Source organism: Mobula birostris, chromosome 13, assembly GCF_030028105.1.
Source record: "Mobula birostris isolate sMobBir1 chromosome 13, sMobBir1.hap1, whole genome shotgun sequence".
NCBI lineage: Eukaryota > Metazoa > Chordata > Chondrichthyes > Myliobatiformes > Myliobatidae > Mobula > Mobula birostris.
This window is the reverse complement of record NC_092382.1, coordinates 85,176,996-85,185,444: the sequence shown is the minus strand read 5'-3', so window position 1 is coordinate 85,185,444 and position 8,449 is coordinate 85,176,996. Positions and strand designations below refer to the sequence as shown.

Here is an 8,449-nt window from a genome sequence, read left to right as displayed (position 1 = left end):
TAGCTCTGACATCTCCTCTGTACCTACTTCCAAGCAGCTTAAACCTATTCCTCCCTCATGTTAGCCATTTCAGCCCCCGGAAAAAAAGCCTCTGTCTATCCACACAGCTAATGTCTCTCATCATCCTATACACCTGCATGGATTTCCTTCATGCTTCTCTCTGGGCTGAATAAGACGATGAGCTCACTGTGGTTTGATGTCCTTCAGAGCTCTGGATGAAGTTGGTTAAACTCCTTCTTCCCCGCTCTTTTCAACATGTTCTGTCATTTTCACTCATTTCAAAGGACTGTGTCTATGACAGTTGGGTTGTTGCAATGCGCCTCGAAAGTCTGACAGCAGACTAGGGAGTGAATCTTCGATGGTGCACAGTCCGAAACCAGCCTGAGTCAGGGCTTTGGGGCTCCAGAAAGAGATGGGGCCGAGAGTTTACAAGGAAGAGGAAGAAGAGGAATCAGACCAGCAGGATGTGGCTACAAATGAAAGACCAGAAACATTTTGAAACTGTTTGTTTGATTGAAAGAAAAGGTGGTGAATTTCTGCAAAATACTGGAGGAAATCAACAGATCAGGCCGCAAATGTGGAGAGGAACAAATAAACAACGTTTAGGCCAAGCCCCTTCAACATGCATTGGCTGTGTACTCCTCTGCTTCGTTGCTGCCTGAACTGCAGGGTTCCTCCAGCATTTTATGTGTTTGTGTCCACATCTCCTGCAACAGCAGAATCTCTTGTGTTTCTTATCTGCATTTGTAAGAACGTTCTACTTTGGCATTAAACACGCGGAAAGTGTAAGTGTATTGTTTTATGGGAGCTGCTTTCTGCGTTAAAAGAGCTGCTGAGTTTTCTACACAAAAAAAAACTGAGGTATGGACATGGAACCTGTGCTTGCAGAAACTTTTAATGGCACCATGATTACCCAGAAAGCTCTGCGCTGCAGTTTTCGCCGTCTCTGAAGCACCGATCAAATGCGCAGGCGTCAGGGTTGCGGCGGGTCCCGAATATCACGCATGCGCAGTACACAAAAGGCCTCGGATGTCGCTGCCGGTGAGTGTTTCTCCGTGCGACTGTTTTCACTACCGACTGAGGGGTAATTGCTTTGAGATACGGACACTGTGCCCAGCAATCCCGGGACAGTCGTGCTCTCGTCCCTCTCTCTCAGCCCCACGATCCGTACACGGACCCCGGGGAGCTTCCGGCTGATGAGGGAATGGGAACTGATGGATCTCTCAGACAGAGCTGAGCTCCAGCTATCTAAATGCAAGGACTGGGAACTCGGAGAAAGGGAACAAAATCTTTTACATCAGCTGTTGAGAAAATCACCTTTGTTCTGCCTCCAGTCACAAACGAGAGGAAATCTGCAGAGAGGGCACAGTTTTAAGGTGCTTGGAAGCAGGTACGAAGGAGATGTCAGGGGTGTTGTGTTCTTTATACGTACCGTGGGTTACTAATAACAAACATATTCTGGCAGAATTGAACTTTTATTTGACAGCAACAAAACCACGTTTTACACCGCCATGCAACACACATCAAAGTTGCTGGTGAACGCAGCAGGCCAGGCAGCAGCTCTAGGAACAGGTACAGTCGACGTTTCGGGCCGAGACCCCCGAAATGTCGACTGCACCACTTCCTAGAGATGCTGCCTGGCCTGCTGCGTTCACCAGCAATTTTGATGTGCGTTGCTTGAATTTCCAGCATCTGCAGATTTCCTGTTGTCTGTCCGTGAGAACATGTTTTGACCCATTCTTTCTGGGTACATAATGATACCAAACACCTTTGCCCTGGGCAACAAGTAGCTTTCACATCACAAATGTGCCAGACTCCAATGAGACAGACTACTGCCCTTCCCTTCATATTCATTGGCATTGCCATCAATGAGTTCACCACCGTCAGTCACCTGGGGGAGGGTTCAGGGGAAATATTTATGTACGATACAGAAACTGGTGTTACCTGTGTGTATTGTGGCGATGCAAAAATTGCTGGAGAATTTGCAAGTGGGAAGAAGTGGAGTGATATTTGGATATCTGAGTTTTTAAAGCATCATTTAACAAGCAAATCACGTATGGACAGTGTACAAAAGCTCTGGCGAGAAAATCCTTCATTACCCGCTGCAGGCCTGCTACATAGGTTGTGTGAGAGTGCGGATGAACTGAATCGAACCCAGAGGAGATCAAACTTTTTATTAACAGTGATTTGCTAGCTGTTAAAATGAATACCTCTCTATATAAAATTCAGTGTGCACATTTTGTTGCCACTGGGTAAAAATTGGACAGCACAAGATATTTTTGCACACACTTGTCATTACAATTTAGAGGGGACATTGGTGGGAAGATGGGGAGACCTCCAGTGTCCCTGATGCCTTCACCTACAAGATGTGCATCCAGCTGCAGCTTGTAACCCTTCACTCTAAGGAGTTGGAGCTGGAAATGGATGAATTCTGGATCATCCGGGAGTTTGTGGGGGGGAGGTGGTTATAGCTATGACATGAAGAGAGGTGGGTTTCACCCAAGGTACAGGACATAGGAAACTGGGTGAGCGTCAGGAAGTGGAATGAGTTTAAATAGCCATCACAGAGTACTCTTGTGGCCATCCCACACAACAACAGGTGGACCACTTTAGATACTTTTGGGGGGGAGGGGGAAATTACCTGGCAGAAGAAAGTCAAAGCGGTGACAAGGGATTTGTTAGTTCGGGAATTAAAACTAGCAGAGGTCTAATATTCTAGTGGTAAGGCTGGCTTGTGCGAGTGTGGGGGGTCGGGGGTGTTGGTTAAACTAAAGTTGCAGGGGGGAGGTGGGAGGGAGAATGCTAGAACAGATAGTGGAGAGGGTGAATGGAATTGAATTGACTTCATTACTTAGATCCTTCATATACATGAGGAGTAGAAATCTTTATGTTACCTCTCCAGCTAAATGTGCAAGTTATAGTAATTTATAATAAATAGTTTGTACATAGGACAGTCAATATAACATAGAAATATAATTGTGTCAGCATGAATTAATCAGTCTGATGTCCTGCTGAACAAAGCTGTCCTGGAGCCTGTTGGTCCTTTTGCTGTGGTACAGTTTCCTGGATGGTAGCAGCAGGAGCAGTTTGTGTTTGTGGTGAATTGGGTCCCCAATATCATTTGGGCCCTTTTTACACACCTGTCTCTGTAAATGTCCTGAATAGTTGGAAGTTCACATCTACAGATGCGCTGGGCTGTCCGCACCACTCTCTGCAGAGTCTTGTGATTGAAGGAAGTAAAGGTCCCATACCAGGCAGTGATCCGGTCAGTCAGGATGCTCTCAATTGTGCCCCTGTAGAATGTTCTTAGGATTTGGGGGCCCACACTAAACTTCAATCATCTGAGGTGAAAGAGGCACTATTCTGCCTTTTTCACCACATGGCCAGTATGTACAGACCACATGAGTTCCTCGGTGACGTTTATGCCGAGGAACTTAAAGCTGTTCACCCTCTCAACCCCAGATCCATTGATGTCAATAGGGGTTAGCCTGTCTCCATTCCTCCTGTCGTCCACAATCAACTCCTTTGTTTTTTGTGACAATGAGGGAGAGTTTGTTTTCTTGACACCAGTCAGCTGTTGTTCAGACCTCAGATAGAGTCAGCAATCAAATGGTTGAGCATGGTGCGATGAATGTGCTGAGCTGTGTATATCACAATGCAAGAAGCATCGTAGGAGAGCTAGATGAGCTCAGGACAGGGAATTATGATGTTGTAGCCATTACTGGGACTTAGTTGCACCCAACAGTCTGAGGGATTGAGAGGAACAAATTTGTAGAGAGATCGCAGACTATGCCAAGAAACAAAGGTTGATACAGTAAGTGATTTTAACTTTTCATATATTGACTGGGGCTCCCATACTGTAAAAGGACTAGCAGGGGTAGAGTTTGTCAAATGTGACCTTAGTCAGTCGGTAAAATTCCCGATGTAGAAGTGTGCAATAAGCTATTAGCAAATGGTCCAGAGCTAGTGACAGAAATTAGTGTAGGGGAACACTTTGTACCTGGTGATCATAATGCAATGAGATTCCAAGTAAATATGGAAACAGAGAGGTCTGGACCCCTCTTGAGATTCTAAATTGGAGAAAGGTATCTTTTTGAAAGGTGTACTTGGTAGCGGGAGTTCTTCAGAGGTGAATTTTGAGGGTGTAGAGTTTGTATGTGCCTTCCAAAATAAAAGTTGAAAGGGAACTGGTGCAGGGAACCTTGGTTTTCAAGTGATTTTGAGACTCCAGATATTTTGTTCCCCTAAATGCCTCAGACTGTTGGGTGCTAAGAAGACTCATTAATTACTACAATATCATAATTCCACACCCTGAGATCATCTGACTTTCTTTAGTTACCTTCTGTTGGTTTCTAAAAGCTCCCCAATGTTTTTTTTTCTATTATTTGCCTCTCGTTGGCTTTGTCTTCTCATTTCAGCCATGGTTGTGCTCTCCTGTCTTTAAAATGCCTCCAGTTCTTTGGGATGTATCTATCACTCAGCTCCCGAATTGCTGCCAGAAACTCCAGCCATTGCCGCTCTGTTGTCATTCCTACCAGTTTCCCCTGACAATCAAATTTGCCCAGCTTCTCTGTCATAGAGACATGGAGAAGGTCAGTACAGAATGTTAGAGTGGATTTCTCCTTTTCCTGAATCTATAACAGCTCCTGCTTCCCTGAGGATGTCTGTTCCAAGGATCGTGCCCTCATTATTTGGACATACCCAAAAATACACTGGAAGCTGTACTCCCCCGATTTCTAGTATTTGCATCTCGCTTCTTTCTGCTTTTACTGTTTTCCCTCCTACACCCCTGATATAACTGGCCTGTCTGGTCGTTGGTAAGGGCAAGTCTGTTATCGATACAGATGCCCCTGTGTCCACTAACATATTGCATTGCCGTCCCCCTAACAATGCCGTTATGTACATCCGTGAGTCACCAGCACTGGCCGTGAAGCCTGCTGCCACATCCTTCTCTGCCTTAAGAGGCGCTGTCACTAACTCCTTGATCTGACCAACAGTCAGACTGGTGGGGTGAGTGACTGGGTGTCTGCTGTCTCCTTCGCCTGGGTTTTCCCCCTCCCTTTTAGACACTGTCTCCAGCAATGTCCCGATAGGCCACAGCTGTAGCATATCAGCTCCTTCACTGCCTTGTACCTGGTCCGGCAGTCCTTTACAAAGTGCCCTGGCTGCTGGCAAGCAAAGCAAACCCTCCGGGATATCACAGCAGCTGCATCCACTATACCCACTTTACGATTTATCTTGCCTTTTCTTTGGTCAATCTCACTGGCTCACGAAACTATCTCAGAGTAGTTGGACCCTACCATTATACCTAAATCTAAAACTTCTTGGTGGGCTGAACTCAGCCCTTCCTTCAGCATTTTTAGGAAGACTGGGTCGTCCCTCCCTGGGTTATCCAACCCTGAATACTCTTCGTACACTCGGTATTTACGTTCTGCGTAATCCATGGCTGTCTCGTCAGCCTTTTGAATCACTGCCATTATCATTCCCCAGCTGCTCTTGCCTCCCCCCAGGCGCTGCCTCACTTCCTCTTTAAAGGAGCGATATCTTTCTTCATTACTGCCGCTCCCTGTAGTTGCCCATGTACCATCCCGCACCCCCTGGGCCATACTGTCCCACATATTCCTCAGGCACTTGACTTTCACTAACACAGTATATCTTTAGGGTGCATCTGGTGAATTTCAACCATTTCCTCGAGTTTGCGCCAGAATTCTGAATTCCCACAGGCGACTTTAAGTGAGGGCAACTCGGACAAAATGCTCTGTTTCTCCCCAGGGGTGAAGGGCTTATGAATAGTTGTAATCAAGGTCAAGGGCTGGCTCGGATCATCAGGGTTCTCAGCCTGACGTTGCCTGACTTCAATAGGTGCCATTCTGGTAGACTTATCTGGGTAAAACCTCTCCCTGAGATATCTCCATACTAATTTCCACACTACGCAAAATATAAAACTGCAGAGTACATATTCCACAATCTGCCACTTTTGAGTACCCGAACTCTTGATGCCTGCTGTATTCCCTTGCATCACACTTGCACACGCATACACTAAAATGCAGCTCCCCGAACGAGTATACACACCCCCACGCTGACGTCTCGAACCGTACCGTTGGTTACCACCTTTCGCAACTGGTGGTTCAACTCTCACCAAGTTAACATGCAAAGATTCCTCACTTACATAAACACACATGCACACGCACACACTACTTTAATATCTACCAGTCATTTCTCCACGTTCGTGATACCTCATGTTCCCGTGTGTCCACCGACTGAACAGATCCAAGTGTGAGTGTTATTTTAGAAAAATACTCACCAACTTAGACTGCTAGGAACACTGGCCACACGACGGGTCACGAAGGTATCCCACTCCTGACACCAAATGTTGGAGAGTGGATGAAATCACTGGAGAGACAGAGTCACTGGTGATACAAAGCAGCTTCTTTATTCGACACAACATGGTACAGCAGGCATCTTACGGACGGAGACGCTTTCCGCAGAAAGGTCTGCTAGCTAAAATGTGGGCTCGATATTTATATGCTAAACACAAAGGCAATTGCTACTTAAAAAGTTACAGACAATACTTCCTTTTGAAGTTACATACAAACATCACACCTTCGATTTCATCCTTTCCTTCTGACGCCAACATGTCTGTGTTGGTGTCCACAGCCTTTAGTTCAATCCACAATACATTTATTTGGCATTTTACGCGCTAACATAGAAGACAATTAATATTTATAATGTATAGATAAGACTGTCTTCAAAACTACAGCATCAGGCACCAGAAGCATCTGGTATTTACACCTTTTAGGAAGCCCATCGTGGTGGACTCAATCCACAGTCCTTTGTCAAACAGTTAAAATAGAAGTCTGGTGGCCAAAGTCATTTAAGTGTTAACAAATCATCTACCCAAAAAGAAATCCACTCTGACACAGAAACATGCCCACACTGGAAGATCAGAATGGTAATCTATATGAGGAGTCAAAATAGATAGGAGAGATTTTAAATAGTGTTTTTGCATCCGTATTTGCTCAGGAGATGGACACAGAGTCTATAGAAGTGAGGCAAAACGGTATCATCTTCATGGACCCTGTACAGATTATAGAGGTGGAGGTGTTTGCTGTCTCAAGGCAAATTAGCGTGGATAAATCCCCAGGGCCTGGCAAGTTGTTCCCTGGGACTCTGTGGAAGACACGTGCAGAAATTGTCAGGACCTAAACACAGATATTTAAATAACCCTCAGTGTCAGGTGAGGTACTGGAGGATTGGAGGACAGCCAATGTTGTTCTGCTGTTCAAGAAAAGCTCTAAAAATAAACTAGGAAATTATACATTGGTGAGCTTGACATCAGTAGTGGGAAGGTTATTGGAACATATGTGCAGGAAGCAGATATATAAGTATTTGGATCAATGTGGACCGATTAAGAATAGACAGTGTGGCTTTGTGCATGGTAGGTCATGGCTAACCAATCTTATAGAGTTTCTCGAGGAAGTTATCAGGAAAGTGGATGAGGGCAAGGCAGTGGACGTTGTCTACATAGACTTTAGCAAGGCACTTAATGAAGTCTTATATGGGAGGTTGGTCAAGAAGGTTTAGTCACTCAGCATTCAAGATGAGATAGTAAATTTGATGAGACATTGGCTTTGGGAGAAGCCAGACTGTGGTAGAAGATGGTTGCCTCTCTGACTGGAAGCCTGTGACTAGTGGTGTGCCACAGGGATCGGTGCTGGATCTGTTGTTGCTTGTCATCTATATCAGTAATCTGGATGATAGTGTGGTTAACTGGATCAGCAAATTTGTGGATGACACCAAGGTTGGGGGTGTAGTGGACAGTGAGGAAGGCTATCATGGCTTGCAGTGTGATCTGGACCAGCTGGAAATATGGGTTGAGAAATGGAAAGTGGAATTTAATGCAGACAAGTGTGAGGTTTTTGATAGGACCTAGGTCTTACAGAGTGAATGGATGGGCACTGAGGAGTGTTGTTGAAGAAAGGGATCTGGGAATACAGCTCTATAATTCACTGAAAATGGTGTCACAGGTAGATAGGGATGGAAAAAAGAAAAAAATTTTGGCGCATTGGCCTTCATAAACCAAAGTACTGAGTACAGGAGATGGATGTTTTGTTAACGTTGTACAAGACATTGGTGAGATCTAATTTGGAGTGCAGTTTTGGTCACCAACCTGCAGGAAAGATATAAAAGAGGTTGAAAGAGTTCAGAGAAAATTCACAAGGATGTTGCCAGGTCTGGAGGACTTCGGTTATAAGGGGAGATTGAACAGGTCAGGACTTTAGAACATTCCAAGGAATAAAGGGAGATTTGATGGAGGTGTAACAAAATTATGAGGGGTATAGATAGGGTAAATGCAAGCTGGCTTTTACCACTGAGATGGGGTGGGACTACATCCACAGGCCATGGGTTAAGGGTGAAAGGTGAAAAGTTAAGGGGAACATGAGGGGAA

The 8,449-nt window shown here is 45.2% G+C and overlaps 2 protein-coding genes across 2 annotated transcripts in view; one reads left to right on the top strand and one right to left on the bottom strand.

The window, feature by feature from the left end:
• LOC140208031 (uncharacterized) overlaps positions 1-8,449 on the bottom strand; it is a 150,501-nt gene that overhangs the window by 106,296 nt on the left and 35,756 nt on the right. The window lies entirely within an intron of this gene.
• The window catches only part of LOC140208029 (uncharacterized), a 97,178-nt gene continuing 89,767 nt past the window's right edge, over positions 1,039-8,449 (top strand). The window contains exon 1 of the mRNA XM_072276559.1: positions 1,039-1,390. The gene's annotated coding sequence lies outside the window, so the exon portion shown is untranslated. The remainder of the gene's footprint in view (positions 1,391-8,449) is intronic.